The sequence below is a fragment of the Hyla sarda genome, chromosome 10 (genome assembly GCF_029499605.1).
Source record: "Hyla sarda isolate aHylSar1 chromosome 10, aHylSar1.hap1, whole genome shotgun sequence".
Lineage (NCBI taxonomy): Eukaryota > Metazoa > Chordata > Amphibia > Anura > Hylidae > Hyla > Hyla sarda.
In genome coordinates, this window is record NC_079198.1 from 117989184 (window position 1) to 118006215 (window position 17032).

Consider the following 17032-nt stretch of genomic DNA (forward strand, 5'->3'; position numbering starts at 1 on the left):
GTATAGAATGTATCACTGTAAAACTAGACAAACTTTCTAGTCACCTTAGAAAGCTGGGTGACACGTTAATATGGCCATGTTGGATTTCAGACAATTACATTCCCAGTGGTCTCCAAATTGTGGCCCTCCTGATGTTGCAAAACTTCAACTCCAAGCATGCCCGGACAGCCAACGTCTGTTCGGGCATGCTGGGAGTTGTAGTTTTGTAACATCTGGAAGCCTGCAGTTTGGAGAACACTGCCTAAGACATAGGAGACAGAGTGTAGTTCAGCTTTCATATCTTATCAAGCTTGTGTAAAATGGAAAACAGCACCACTTCTGTCCACAGGTTGTGTCTGGTATTGCATCTCGGCTCCATGTAACCGTGCCAGCAATGTAAATTAAAGGGGTACTCCGGTGAAAACCTTTTTTCTTTTAAATCAACTGGTGGCAGAAAGTTAAACATATTTGTAAATTACTTCTATTTAAAAATCTTAATTCTTCCTGTACTTATTAGCTGCTGAATACTACAGAGGAAATTATTTTCTTTTTGGAATGACATCACGAGCAGTTCTCTGATGACATCACGAGCAGTTATCTCTGCTGACGTTATTATAATAATAATAACAACACTTTATTTATTGTTGTCCTTAGTGGAATTTGAACCCAAGTCCCCAGCACTGCAAGGCAGCAGTGCTAACCACTGAGCCACCATGCTGCCCTTAGTATACATCTGCTATGCATGGTTGCTAAAATGGACAGATATGTCAGCAGAGAGCACTGTGCTCGTGATGTCATCAGTGTTCCAAAAAGAAAGGAATTTCCTCTGTAGCATTCAGCAGCTAATAAGTACTGGAAGGATTAAGATTTTTTAATAGAAGTAATTTACAAATATGTTTAACTTTCTGCCACCAGTTGATTTAAAAGAAAAAAGGTTTTCACCGGAGTACCGCTTTAAGACATTTTAAGTCATCTTTTGCAAGTTGCTAAAATTAAAAACTGACAGAATGTGGATTTAAAATCTATTCATCCATCTCTGCACAATTTATGTTGCGGATAGGCTGTGGATTTTCTCCGTAAGGCCTCGTTCACACTGTGGAATTTCCAAGCAGGATCCGGCAGAAAAATTCAGCTCTTCCGAGCGGTCCTACTGCTGGTGCTCATAGTCTGTGGAATGCCCACGCGGACATTCCACCATGTGAACATACCCTCAGAAAACCATTCTACGTTTCTGATTTTGCGGTAAAAATGTATATGTATTTGCAGCAAAATCTGCAACTGCAAGGGTTGACACCCAGCTTTCCTAGGATCAGACCGATGAACAATATGTTTGACAAGTGTGGACTGGAGGATTCTTCAAGAGTCTGTTTGCTATGTTATATAAAGCTGGTGTCACATGACCGTATAGTCAGGCATGTCCCGCCCTGACCACATTTCTGATGATCGGAATAGGCAGATGACCCCCCATTTGGACCTGCACTGTAAGGATGCATTCACACCATGTTTCAGCCAGACGGCAGACGGACCCAGCAGGGAAATTTCAATACCGGCCACGGTTTTCAGTCCGGCCCCAAAAAAGGATATGGTGCAAAAATGAGTCTATCTGACTCCGGTCGGTGCATTTACATAAATGAGAGGCAGCGCGGGTCTGGCGGGGGATACGTGAAATTTCCCCGCCAGATCATGACAGGTACTCTTTAATCATCGGGGGGGGGGGGGGAAACAATGCTCAGCTATACAGATATTCCAGTATATACATAAGTCAGGGAAAGTAGGCGAGTGGTGACAAATAGAGATGAGCGAACTTACAGTAAATTCGATTCGTCACAAACTTCTCGGCTCGGCAGTTGATGACTTTTCCTGCATAAATTAGTAAAGCTTTCAGGTGCTCCGGTGGGCTGGATACAGTCCTAGGAGACTCTTTCTTAGGACTGTATCCACCTTTTCCAGCCCACCGGAGCACCGGAAAGCTCAACTAATTTATGCAGGAAAAGTCAGCAACCGCCGAGCTGAGAAGTTCGTGACGAATCGAATTTACTGTAAGTTTGCTCATTACTGTAAGTTATGCCCTTAGTAAATAATAGACTCCAACAATCAAACCAACCAACAAGCAAAAGCTACAAGGAGTCTTTAAAGGGGTATTCCAGACAAAACCTTTTTTTATATATATCAACTGGCTCCGGAAAGTTAAACAGATTTGTAAATTACTTCTATTAAAAAATCTTAATCCTTCCAATAGTTATTAGCTTCTGAAGTTTTCTGTCTAACTGCTCAATGATGATGTCACGTCCCGGGAGCTGTGCATGATGGGAGAATATCCCCATAGGAGCTGGACAGCTCCCGGGACGTGAGTCATCAGAAAGCAGTTAGACAGAAAACAACAACTCAACTTCAGAAGCTAATAACTATTGGAAGGATTAAGATTTTTTAATAGAAGTAATTTACAAATCTGTTTAACTTTCCAGAGCCAGTTGATATATAAAAAAAAGTTTTGGCCTGGAATACCCCTTTAAGAAAGGTATAAAAATATACATTTTATTGATATTACATTAAAATGACAACACACATGAAGGAAGAAACTGATCATCAAAAGACAGCGGCAACACCGGGCAACCTGCACCCAAGATGGTAATCAGAAAGGGGGTATATTGTAAACAAAAAGTGTGTATGAGCAATCAAAAAATGCACATGTAAATACCCATCTACACTAATAATGTAAGCAACATAGAGATAACAAGTAATAAGTGCAGTGCAAGATAGATATAAAGTGCTAAGTGCATATATAGTAAGAGCATAGCAGTCATAAAAGTGCATATAAATTAAAGCTGATACCCACGTAAAGACCAATGTGGTCACTACAATAGTGCAGGGACCGGGATTCCACCACTCCAACACGCGTTTCGGCACGCTGACCTTCGTCCGGGAGTGGCAGCATCCCCGACCATCAAGCCTTATAAATGAATGGTGATCCAATGGGAGCGTCACATACATACTTACCTATATGGAGCACCTGTATCAGTTGGCGCGTGGCCATATATGTATTGTAATTATGTAATTATGTATGTGACGCTCCCATTGGATCACCATTCATTTATAAGGCTTGATGGTCGGGGATGCTGCCACTCCAGGACGAAGGTCAGCGTGCCGAAACGCGCAATGTCATGTAAGGAGCTCTGGCCGGCTTCTTACATGACAGTGGGCTCAGCCCATCACCGGTCGAGGCGGGACATCGCTGCGGCCGGTGATAGGCTGACGGCTGTCCGACGTTCCCGTCCCCAAGAAGCAGGTGAGGCCGATACCGGACCAACGGGAGGTGAGTTAAAGTTTATTTTTTATTTTTTTTGCAGCCCGGGCATAGGGATACCGCACAGTATAGAGCAGATGTTGCAGATGTTATAGAGCAGATGTTGCAAAACTACAACTCCCAGCATGCTGAGAGTTGTAGTTTTGCAACATCTGGAGGTCTGCAGGTTGTAGACCACTGGTATAGAGTGTCAGCGCCGGCGGCCGCAACAAACAGAAGGACGAGGAGGGCAGCGCTTGTGGGTGACATGTGAGTATTTACCCCAATGGGGACAGCGCTGGGCTGATAATTGGGGGGCAGCGCTAGCGGGTGACATGTGAGTAGTTCCCCGATGTGGGGACAGCGCAGCACTGGGCTGATTCATTCATTCCCGAGGGGGAGGGGCCAAACCGGTATTGCGGTATGGGTTAAAATTCATATCGTGCAGCACAAAAATTTTGGTATGAACCGGTATACCGCCCAGCTCTACTCTGGATGCTTCCAATTTCACACGTATTCATGAATGCTTATTGTCTGTACGGCTGCAGCTTCTCTATGGTCCTCCGGAGACATGGCGCTGGTTGCTTTTAACCACTGGAGAGGCCTGAGCCCCAATGGGAATACTATAAGAAACGCTAACAAGAGAAATATCCAGCACCGTAGTCACGGAATAAGAACACTGCTTTATTGGTCATCGACAGGAACATAGAACACAGCATGCACGAACCAAGGTGTGACGCGTTTCGGCGGACTACGGAATAAGAACACTGCTTTATTGGTCATCGACATGAACATAGAACACAGCATGCACGGACCAAGGAGTGACGCATTTCGGCGGACTACGGAATAAGAACACTGCTTTATTGAATGGACATCAACAACACTCTTGTTTGGCTATTCTACGCGTGCTGTCCTCACGCATCCGTGCACCTGTGGCGGGATGGTGAGCTGGACGTTTCACAGTGTGTTCCTTTATAAGAAACTCTGCTCTGGACTAAAATAGCAGATATGTTGTGCGATAGTTTTTAGTGCCTATAAATCTTAAAAATGCCTCAAATAATCAAATACGGAGATGTGATACTTTCCCGGCAGTTATGGGGTTGGCTTGGGTATTGTTTATTGGGGTTAGAGAACCTCGTGGTCATTTAAAGGAACAGTACTGCATTTTATCAGTGTAAGGCTTCTTTCACACAGACGTTGTGCCCCGTCGGCAAACGTCTGCCAGGCACTTTTTTTTTCGTGCCTTAAAGGGCAACTCTCATTAAAACACAGGAAGTGCAGCCTGGAGTGCTAAGGGGGTGTGTCCAAACAACAGCATATGGCAGTTAAGTGTGAGAGGAGCTATGATTGGATAAGGCTGGGCACACCCCCCTCAGCACTCCAGGCTGCACTTCCTGCACAAATAAAACATAGAAAACATAATTTTTTTTAGAAATATATTAGAAATATTTTTGATTTACCATAAGGAGTGCAATAGCAAAAAAAAATAGCTTTAATGAGAGTGCCCATTTAACGGACGTAATTTTGGACAGGGAACAATGGAAAACAACGGGTCCTGACAGATCCCATTTACTATTATGGGGTCCATGGGGCGCTGTTGTTTTTTGATGATGTATTTTTCCTCCCACTATTCTACCCGGGCTCCCCGATTGACGTCACACTGTCGTGTCTAAGATGCACAATTAAATTATAAGAAGCATAAACCTTATTGTAGTCTTCAGTTTATGGTACACAAAGTAAAAAGTAGGTATTTTATTTTTTAGGGGTAAATCACAATGACTCATTTGCTGCTGTATTTCTTTGGTAAATCGGGCACAAATTGCAAAATAAAGGGGGTTTCTTGTTAAGAAAATATTTTTCCTAGTGACTTTGTGGAAATTGATTAAAATGATTCTGACTGCCGATCAATATATTAATACTTGTATGACCACTGCTAATGGTGCAAAAAGATATTTGTTACCTACCCTTAACCCATATATAAGCTTGCCATTTGCTTGTAACTAAGATGAAGACCTTGGGATGACGCCAGAAGGACCAAGATGAGAAGTCAAAAGACAAAATATTTGAAGAAGATATAGACTGTATAGAAGGACAGAGAAATCTGGAATTTTCCAGTAGAAGAGTGAGGGGACCGCATAAGTGAAATTTGGCCAAGAAAGAAATGGATGCTTAAATATGCTAATATATACAGACACAAAACTTAAATAAGCAATCAAAATATAACATGATGATTTTGACATGATAACTAACCTCCCCTTTTTGTCAAATTTAAAAACGAATGTACTTCCGTGTAATAAACAGAACTCTCTCTGGGAACGCTCTGAGATCTCTTGGGAATAGCTCCTGAGTTTCTTGCTGAGAGAGTTTTTATACCAACTTTTTTGTCTGGTGTATATTTCTTGTGTCGACACTCAGCAGTATACAGAAGCAGTCACTCACATTTTAAGGCCTAAGCAGCAGCCATCCTTGACAACTACATAGTGTGTCTCCCTCTCTGATGAACCCAGCCGGCCTATGCATTAGATAGATGTAAATTGATTTAAATAGGCACCATGCAATGCTTTATTTGATCTGTGGGGGTGCTGCAGGGAAAATTAACTCTTGCTTTTACATTCTTTTGTAGATCACCGCGGATCACTGAGGGAACTAGTATTCTGGACACCCTCTGCTCAGTCTTTTTACTGGAGAGGAGAGGGCTCTTCTGTCAAAAAAAGAGATTGCGCAAAAATATATATGCCAGCAGGCAACATTTCAGGTGCATTGTTATCTTGCTCTTGAGATCTTTCCAGATCTGTGAAGGCAAGTGCCACTGGTCATTTAGATGATATCTGCTGTCACCCATGGCCAATTTGTTGGATTGCACCAATCTCTACAGAGGTGATACAGTGGGGCTGTGCCCTACAGCCACAAGAGGACAACCGACATAAGACGTAGCAGTCATTGCACAAGACAAAAAACAGTGCCATATGCGTGAACACAGTTAGTGTCTCTTGTAGTTCACAAAACTAAAACCTCAATTGGGGGCATACAAGGGTCTCCTGGAACTTTTTAGCTGTCAATACAATACACAATAGACTATGGAAGCACAGAAAGTCAAGTAATCACAGATGTCATGGCAGGTTCCCTTTGCTCCAGGTACCAAAGGTTTTCTTAAATAAGGATATGAGATACTGATGCTGGGATTCTGTTACTGGTGAACAATACCCTGCCTATCCCAACACATACGCCCCCTCGAACAGGACCTGAATGCCTCAATGTTATTCACCAGCAAAAAGTTCTCACGGAGGATAATGTTGGATCTCTTATAGCAGTGGTAGAGCAAGCATCAGTAAACACAGCGATACACACGAAAAGCATTTTTTCTACATAGTGGCCAATATTTATCAATCTAAACTAAATAAAAACAGCAATGGAATCAAGTCTCCCAAGGCTAATATATATATACTACAGTACTACATGTCACCATTCTATTTACTGCTAAGGTCAGAATCATGGGTCATTTAAAGGGACCCCCGAGATCTCTGTGCAGCACCAGATGCTTGGAACAGGCGGCTGGGGTCGTGGCGTCATGGTCACGCCCCCTCGTGACGTCACGCCATGCCACCATCAATGCAAGTCTATGGGAGGGGGCGTGGCGGACGCCACGCCCCCTCCCATAGACTTGCATTGATGGGGGTATGGCATGACGTCACGAGGGGGCGTGACCATGACGCCACGACCCCAGCCGCCTGTTCCAAGCGTTCGGAACAAAATGTTCCACACGCTGGAGCAGCAGAGTACCCCTTTAAGCCCTAGTAGCCCGCCTACCCGTGGGTAGGCCCAACCCCGTTCCGGGACTATTAAAAACTTTGGCTAGGGTCAGTAATGCTTTCTAGGAGGCTGTGGTCTCAGGTTACCTACCATCTATTGTGTATTTGTATTCCAGGACTACAACTCTTGGCATTTACGTGGTGGGGGTGTTGTAGTCCTACAGATTCTGTACTTCGTTTATATGACTGACAGAATCTGTAGTGGTTGCAGATATCAACTGGTATAAGTTTATGGGGGGGGGGGACTCAACAGATTTTTTTCCTGGTGTCTCTACCAACAATAATTTTGATAATCTGGCCCTGTGTACATGCACATGGTTCCCTGACTTTATACAATATATTTAATAAAGAGCCAAAAACTGCATTTAAATAAGGATACACAAAAAAAAAAAAAAAAAAAAAATTATATTATATATAAATTATGCGCACACACATCTATATCTGTAAAACAAGAGAGAAAAAAGGGGGGGATTACAAATGATGGACTATTCCAATAATAAGAAGTGTTTAAGTGGTGTAATGTTATGCAGACTTGTAAATTATTTCTATTTAAAAATCTTAATCCTTCCAATACTTATCAGCTGCTGTATGCTCCAGAGGAAGTTGTGTAGTTCTTCTCAGTCTGACACCTCTGTCCATGTCAGGAACTGTCCAGAGCAGGAGAGGTTTGCTATGGGGATTTGCTCCTACTCTGGACAGTTCCTGACACGGATAGAGGTGGCAGCAGAGAGCACTGTGATCAGACAGAGAAGAACTACACAACTTCATCTGGAGCATACAGCAGCTAATAAGTACTGGAAGGATTAAGATTTTTAACTAGAAGTAATATACAAATCTGTTTAACTTTCTGGCACCACCTGATATATATATATATATAAAAAGTTTTCCACTGGAGTACCCCTTTAAGCTCTGGAAAGTTTAACAATGGTTTTCATATGAACAAAATATAATTTTAGAGAGAGATTATTTTTAGGTCAGAATTCTCATAAATATTAATCATCATCACCGCTAATTTACACATCATCCTGTCCAGTACAGAAATAGACGAGAAAATTATTTTTAGATCTTTACAAAAACATATTCAACCACAAACAATTTACATTTTATCACTGATTGCCCAGAAATAGCCCAATTGTTCCCAGCACATAATAAATCCTGAACAGACTCGGAGCAAAGGTTTCATTCTGGTGACCCTTCTCTTTGCAGTGATTTCCTATGGAGACACGTCTCTCATCTCAATGACTACATGACATTTTTTCTTTCAGTCCTATCCTGGGATATCATATTCAGAAGGGATTATATGATTTACATCAGAGGTCCCCAAAAGAACAAAAACATTTGTACGTTAAGACTATTGGGTGGACTTAACCTCTGATCAGTTAGAACTTGTATTTTGTGTTTATTACCATACTTAAACATGTATGAAAGTTTTTCTTTTCTTTTTTTATTCAAATTACATTTTATTTCCTTATATACTTCTACTGTGCCTTCATTTACCGTATATACTCGAGTATAAGCCGACCCGAATATAAGCCGAGGCCCCTAATTTCACCCCAAAAACCCAGGAAAAGTTATTGACTCGACTATAAGCCTAGGGTGGGAAATACATCATCACCGCCTGTCATCATTCCCCCTTCATCATCACCGCCTGTCATCATCCCCCCTTCATCATCACCGCCTGTCATCATCCCACACACCCCCCCTTCATCATCCCCGCCTGTCATCATTCCCGCCTGTCATCATCCCCCACACCCCCTTCATCATCACCGCCTGTCATCATCATCCCCCCTTCATCATCACCGCCAGTCATCATCCCCCTGTCATCATCCCACACCCCCCCCTTCATCATCACCGCCTGTCATCAACCCACCCCCCCTTCATCATCACAGCCTGTCATCATCCCCTTGTCATCAGACCACCCCCCCTTCATCATCACAGCTTGTCGATGTCTGATTTGCCTTAGACATCATCCAGACCCCCCCCCCCCTTTTGTTTTGTACTCGCCTCCGCTCGGCGGGACGTTAGGGTGAGCTGCTTCAGGCCAGCTGTGCTGCAGGGACCGTCTGGTGGGGAGGGATAGTCATTCCGGGCTGTCCATCTTCACCGGGGGGGGGCTCTTCTCCGCGCTTCGGGGCCCGGAATAGAGATGATGCCTTGACGACGAAGCACAGGGACGTTGCTCATGAATATCTCTGTGGGTCGTCGTCAAGGCAACGTCACTATTCCGGGGCCGGGCCCGAAGCGCGGAGAAGAGGCCCCCCCCCGGCACGACTATCCCTCCCCACCGGACAGTCCCTGCAGCACAGATGGCCCTGAGAAGCTCACCCTAACATCCCGCCGAGCAGAGGTGAGTATAAAACTAAAAGGGGGGGTTCTGGATGATGACGAAGGCCGCAGTGGTCTTCAACCTGCGGACCTCCAGATGTTTCAAAACTACAACTCCCAGCATGCCCGGACAGCCGACGGCTGTCCGGGCATGCTGGGAGTTGTAGTTTTGGAACATCTGGAGGTCCGCAGGTTGAAGACCACTGAGGGCGGAGAGTTCACTCGAGTATAAGCCGAGGGTGTTTTCGGCATGAAAAATCGTGCTGAAAAACTCGGCCTATACTCGAGTATATACGGTATATTCAACAGCCCCCAATTGCCCCAAGTCTTCTACTGCCCCTAGATCATTCCGACAGCCCCCATTGGGGCAATATTGCCAACTTTGGAAATAACTGATCTACATATAGAATTTTGACTGCTAAATAGAAAGGCAGCCTGTGGAAAAGGCGCGGGGGAACTTCTAAGAACTCCTTTGTAGGACCATCTGGTGATCATTATTGAGGGTCCAGGAGCTAAAAATACAGGCAGGTGTTATCATTAGGGTAAGCTAGCGGCCACTGCAGGGGAAATGTGGTAGTACATAGTACAGTCCTCCAGAGCAGGAGACGCTATTTGCTTTGGCTTTATTCTCTGGCCAATACAGTTGTAGATTCCCTTCATAATGATATAATATAATGTATTATATCAGAGTTTTGTAAGGATTGAAGATCATTCTTAAAAAACACAACTTCAGTCCTATCTAAAAAAAAAAAAAAAAAAATAAACATAAAAAGGTCAGAGTTCACATAAACCTATTTCATTCAAAATAGGGATGTGGGTTTCTACATTCAGGGTTTTTCCAGATCTGATAATGAATATACAGGCATCCTGATACTTGGAATGGGAATATCAAGCTTAAAAGATGGTGGTCTCACAAAGAGAACTACTTTTCACGTAAGAGCTGGTTGGGCCTTAAGTAGATTTCCAAAGGTTTTAGAAACACAAAGCGATCAGGTTTCATCCACTGGTCTTCAATGTCTTTGTGGTGGCCATCGTAAAAGGTAAATGTAGTATTAGACTGCTGTCATTTACAGAAATGGCTGTTGGCATGGACAGAATGGGTGAACCAGCGTGAAAGTAGCTCTTGGTATTAGGCCAGGTGGCAGTGCCAACTGAGAAGAGTTATTTTTCTGAGACAACCCATTTAAACAAGACCCTTAAGACCTTTTAAATGGATTGGGATAGCCAAAACCAGACAATCCCTTTAACTCCTTTTAAAGTCTGATTCTACCGGTCCTGGGTGTACTTTACCGCAGACCTGTCAGTAGGAACAGTGGTGTAAGTAAGCCAATGGCCAGGTAAGGCCTCTCACCAAGATTCTGGGCATACATTTATTTCGATAGTCCTCTTCAACGGTGAGATATAAGCCTGTAGGTCCATGTATCCAGGTAGGTCCAAGGCCATGTCCCCTTTAATTTATTGGCTGTCAGTTAAACGAGGTAAGTGAATGCAAGACAGCCAGAGGGAGGTAACAAAGGGGGCATGGGCTGGACTTGTATGGGCTCTTGCTTTGGTTAGAAACACCCCTGGGCACTTGATCTTGCCATAGGCTAGTGTTTGGCCAAGAATTACACTCTAAATCTAATGGGTTTCATTCACAAAGAGAAGTGCCATAAAAACTACTGTCATATGCCACCATAATGCCTTAAATAAGATGGTTTAAAGTTCCACATAAGGCATTATTATAACAACAAATCAGATAAAATAGCTCAGAGAAGTGAAAGCTAAATGGTCAAATCGACAATAGTCCGCCCTGTATATGTACCCAACCCGTCCAGGTGGATGACTGGTACTGGGAACTGTGGTTTGTTAAGCCTCGGTTTATACATTAAGAGAGTTTTGGAAAGTAAAATCATTGAGAAACCACAAGAGCCAGAACAGAACCAGAAAAGCAGTCAAAGAGGTTTGTCGGGTTACATGCTGCCAACAATAACAAAAACGCCAGCGATGAACAAGAAGTATACTGCAATGTAAACTTGTATCCCAAAACTGGCTGTGAAGCAAAACCAAAAAAAAAAAAAAAAAAGAAAAGAAAATAATAAACTCACTTACATTGGGGATTCTCATCAAGACAACCCCTTCCTAATACTCTATTATGGAAGTTAGAGAAAGGTTTTTTTATTTTATTTTATTTACATTCATTTTATTTGCAGCATTTTGTATTACTAAATATCACGTAGAGACCACTGCAGAGAAAATAAGCCAATGACAGCGCCCCCCTCAGGAGCTGGACTCACAGTGGGCAGGAAACCCTTCATAGACTCAGTAATACAGATGTATACCTGGACCAATTCCAAAAGTAAAAAAAAAATGAAAATGAGTAAAAATTACTTCGAGTAAAACTTGATTTAAAAAAAAAAAAAAACATTTCCAAGTCAGATATTTTTTCTTTTATGTATACAAAGCAATTCCCTAATATACTGAGATTGAAATACTCCATTTCGGAAAAGGTAATAATTCAATTACCGTATATACTCTAGTAGAAGCCGAGTTTTTCAGCACGATTTTTCGCTTATACTCGAGTGAACTCTCCGCCTGTCAATCCCTTCTCAGTGGTCTTCAACCTCCGGACCTCCAGATGCTGCAAAACTACAACTCCCAGCATGCCCGGACAGCCCATGGAGTTTTGAAACACCTGGAGGTCCGCAGGTTGAAGACCACTGCGGCCTTCGTCATCATCCAGACCCCCCCTTTAGTTTTTTACTCACCTCCCCTCGATGGGAAGGAAGGGTGAGCTGGTCCGGGCCATCTTTGCTGCAGGGACCATCCAGTGGGAAGGGTTAGTCGTTAGCCCGGAATGACTAACCCTCCCCACCGGATGGTCCCTGCAGCAAAGATGGCCCGGACCAGCTCACCCTTCCTTCCCATCGAGGGGAGGTGAGTAAAAAACTAAAGGGGGGGGTCTGGATGATGACGAAGGCCGCAGTGGTCTTCAACCTGCCGACCTTCAGCTGTTTCAAAACTACAACTCCCAGCATGCCCGGACAGCCGATGACTGTCCGGGCATGCTGGGAGTTGTAGTTTTGCAACATCTGGAGGTCCACAGGTTGAAGACCATTGATTGAAGGGATTGACAGGCGGTGATGATGAAGGGGGAGGGGGATGATGACAGGGGTCTGGATGATAACGGGGGTGTTAATGACAGGGTGATGATGGCAGGGGGGGGGGTGATGACATGGGGGGATGATGTATTTCCCACCCTAGGCTTATAGTCGAGTCAAGAACTTTTCCTGGAAATTAGGGGCCTCTGCTTATATTCGGGTCGGCTTATACTCGAGTATATACGGTACGTATATTTTTTTTAGTGACAGAATTTTTTACAGTTTTATGACAGGTGTTTTTCTGTCGGTTTCTGTTTTGATGGTCCTAACAGGGAGGTGTGGGTATACAGGCAATGGCATTAGTATGGGGGAAGGGTTGGCAAATAATGTCCATTCTGTACTAGCTGTAAGATCCGGCGAAAAGCTCAAGTAGTTGTGTTTGGCCAACAATAGCTTTTACGAGTGTTATAAATTCTAAAGATGGCTGCTGGTCCATTCACATTGAAAGGCGAGTCAAGCAGTAGACCTGGTCCCAGAGGTGGGAAATCCTTCATAATCCAGACCGCAGTTAGGTGCCAAGTGCTGGATACTGTTTGCGCACTACATGGAGCAGCCGAGCAACAAACAAACCATTTTATGTTAATTATAAAGCAACAGAAGAGACAATGCCTTAAAATATATATGGTCAACCGTGACTACTACTCACAGTAGGGCAAATGAGTGATAAAACAAAAGGGACCAGAAACTTTTTGTGACTTGACAGGCACATTTTACTGTCCTAATCCAACTAAAATAGAATGCAAATCGGCAGACAGTCTTAAAGGAGAAAGTATTTTGTTTCTACAGCTCCTACACAGATCTGTGTGTTTCCATGGTTACAGACTACAAAGAAACCCTGTGTAGTCTGGTCTTTTAAGTATAGAAATGTATCTAGGATTCAGGTAGGAAATAAAACCATAAACATTTATTAAAGGGGTAGTCCAGTGCTGAAAAATGTATAAGTTTAAGATCGCGGGGAGATCTGACCACTGGGGCCCCCCGTGATCTCCTGTATGGGGCCCCGGCTCGCTGGCCAGATAGCGGGTGTCGACCACCGAAAGAAGCTTCCGCCGACACGCCCCCCTCAATACACGCTTTGGCAGAGCCGGAGATTGCCGGGCTGCCGGGGCCCCGTAGAGGAGATCCTGGGGGGCCCCAGCGGTCGGACCCCCCGCAATCTTAAACTTATCCCCTATCCCCTTGATATCTCCTTTAAATTATGTACAAACAATCCAGTAAAGGGATATTCCCAATGCTGTTTTCGCACTGTGGGGTCGGCCAAGCCCCTGGTGACATCATGGCCACGCCCCCTCAATGCAAGTCCATCACGCCCCCTCCCATAGACTTGCTATGAGGGGGCGTGCCCGCAAGGTCACAAGGGGCATGGCCGACCCCCGCAGTTCGAAAACAGCGTTCGGAACATTTACTTCCGAATGCCGGCCAGTGGAATACCCTTTTAAAAGCAACAATGTCCCGGGAGGCATAAAAGTTTGCATGGTCTATGCATTTCAAGCCACGCCCCTTGGCTTTTACCCATGACACAAGTCTGGTCTTACATTCACATGTTCTTTAGTGTTTGTCAACCTACATTTGGTAAGAAGAAGGAATAGCCAGTGTGGAATATGCAGAAAGTCCCAATTCATTGTATAAAATCACAAACGCAAGTCAGGAGAAGGCATGATGACGCGTTTCAGGCGTGAACTGCCCATATGACCTGTGTTTGTGTTACCAAGAAGCAGGATGAGACTACACTGTATTTGTTTGTAGTCTGTAACCACAGAGACACGTCTGTATAAGAGCTGTAGATTACAACAATAATACAACTTTTTAATAAAGACTACATAATTTTGTAGTTTTCAAGAAATTGTTGCAAAGGTGAGTATACATGCACGGCACAAGCTCTTCTCTAGTATACGAGCAAGTCCTAGTGACGTGGAGACCAGACCATACTACCCAATCCCTATTGTCTGTTGCTTAGCAACTTAGCCCTGAACATTCAGAATGTGCTCAGCAAAACAAACGGCATGAAAACAAAAAATGATTAAAAAAGGTGAAAGTCTTTATAATAGTCACAATTACAAACTCTTTCCCCCCCCGAGAGCCAGGTTATAATAAGTAATTATCATGCAGATCCACGACCAATGAACCGTGTAAATGAACAAAACAATCAATGCTTATAAAGACATTGGTCCTCATTGACAGAAGTGTTCGAGTTATATGCATGATTGGTCAACCTCACCCATGGAGAACAGTTTTATCTTTCTATTTCTTAGATTTAAAAGAAAGAAAAAAAGTTTATTGATAAGAATATAGTGACCCCCCGACCTACGATGGCCCGACATACGATCATTTCAACATACGATGGCCTCTTAGAGGCAGCATCAGCATACGATGCTTTTATGTTGGGGCCATCGCATAAATGGCTATCCGGCAGCGCAGACTGCTTCAGCTGCCACCGGATAGCCATTTACGGTGCCCCGTGTGGTCCGCTGACGGTCACTTACCTGTCCTCGGGGCTCCGGCGCGTCCTCTTCGGGATCCCCTGCATCGTCGGCGCTCTCCATCGTCGTCATCACGTTGCTGCGCACGCCGTCCCGTCATCCAATAGGAGCGGCGTGCATAGCGACGTGATGGCGGCGACGGAGAGCGAGGATGCCAGGGAAGCAGAGGCCTTGCTGGAGCGTCGGGGACACCTCGGGGACGCAGCGACAGCGATGGAAGGCGACATCCCGGGCAGCAGTGACGAGCGGTGACTGTCCGGAGTGGCGGGGACACGTGAGTACAACTTGCCATGCCAGTGGTCTTCAACCTGCGGACCTCCAGATGATGCAAAACTACAACTCCCAACATGCCCGGACAGCCAACGGCTGTCCGAACATGCTGGGTGTTGTAGTTTTGTAACATCTGGAGGTCCGCAGGTTGTAGCCCACTGTCCTATACTTTACATTGCACGGATCCCTCAACATACGATGGTTTCAACAAACGATGGTCCATTTGGAACGGATTACCATCGTATGTGGAGGGACCACTTGTACTGGGCAGCTCTTAAGACCATTTAGGAAAGTTTTTCCCTTTTGGATATAAACCTGTCAACCTGTCCTCCCATAGACTTGCATTGAGGGGGTGGAGCGTGATGTCACACAGGGGCGGAGTCGTGACATCATGATACTCCGGCCCCGTGGTCGTCACGCTACACACTAGGAGCATCCAGCGTTGCGGAGAGCTCATAAAGGTGGATGTGCAATGACAGATTGCGGGGATCCCCAGCGGCGGGACCCCCCGCGATGAGACATCTTATCCGTTATCCTTTGGATAGGGGATAAAATGTATTAGGGCCGGAGTACCCCTTTAAGTACGATAGGGCCCTAAGGGCCAGATACTTATAGCGACACTTATCTTACTTTTCCTATTTGTTGTTCTAGTTACCAAGAAGCAACGGGGTCTTTTTATACACATTGGATACTGCACGGTGTCTTATCTTTATTCTCTAATAGAGTCAGCAAATTGAGTGATTTCTTACGCTCATCTTTCATTTCAGTGATATAAAAACATAATTTGGATAAGTTATTTTCTTAAGTGTCTAAGAGATACAACTCATTTTCCGTGTTTTCCTTCAAATCGTAAAGAATATATTTTTATCATTACCTACGACGCATGCCAAACAAAGGAAACGCGGCAACTGCGTCTTCTTTACAAAAGTGACTTTTCCTCATCTACTCCGCAGCAGGATATCCAGGTATAAACTTCCAGATGGAGTGGGAGACTATATAAAGAACATGAAACTGTCACAAGAGAAGTCCCCCAGGGCTCCAGCAATGACACGGTGACATCACCGGAAAACCGCACTCATCACCTGCGAAGATTCCTGGAAGAGGCTGAATAGAGTAATAAAAGTGTCAAAATCAATGACAGTCTGGGGCGAAGGAGAGTCCCCCAGGTTCAGCTATACATACTAATGCTGTCAATAGGCTCAGAAGCTTCACATTCTTGACAAATAAACCAGTAACCTATCAGAATGAACATTGTTTAGCCGCTGCAATAGGGAAACAGCACAGCATGTGGATTTGGGTTGCCTTCTAGGGGTACTCCCCCAGAAAACATTATTTTTTTTTTTTTTTTAAATCAACTGGTGCCAGAAAGTTAAACAGATTTGTAAATTACTTCTATTTAAAAATCTTAACCCTTCCAGTACTTATCAGCTGCTGTATTTTCCAGAGGAAGTTCTTTTCCTTTTGAATTTCCTTTCTGTCTGACCACAGTGCTCTCTGCTGAAACCTCTGTCCATTTTAGGAGCTGCCCAAAACGGGATAGGTTTCCTATGGGGATTTGCTCCTACTCTGGACTAGGGATCGACCGATATTGATTTTTTAGAGCTGATACCAATAACCTGTGAACTTTCAGACCGATAGCAGATAAAACACCGATATTCCGTTGGCAGTATAGTTCCCCACAATAGGTTGGCAGTATAGTTCCCCACAATAGGTTGGCAGTATAGTTCCCCACAATAGGTTGGCAGT

At 44.2% G+C, this 17032-nt stretch overlaps 1 protein-coding gene across 5 annotated transcripts in view; it reads right to left on the minus strand.

The window, feature by feature from the left end:
- KAZN (kazrin, periplakin interacting protein) overlaps nucleotides 1-17032 on the minus strand; it is a 563135-nt gene that overhangs the window by 100312 nt on the left and 445791 nt on the right. The gene's annotated exons all lie outside the window — the stretch shown is intronic.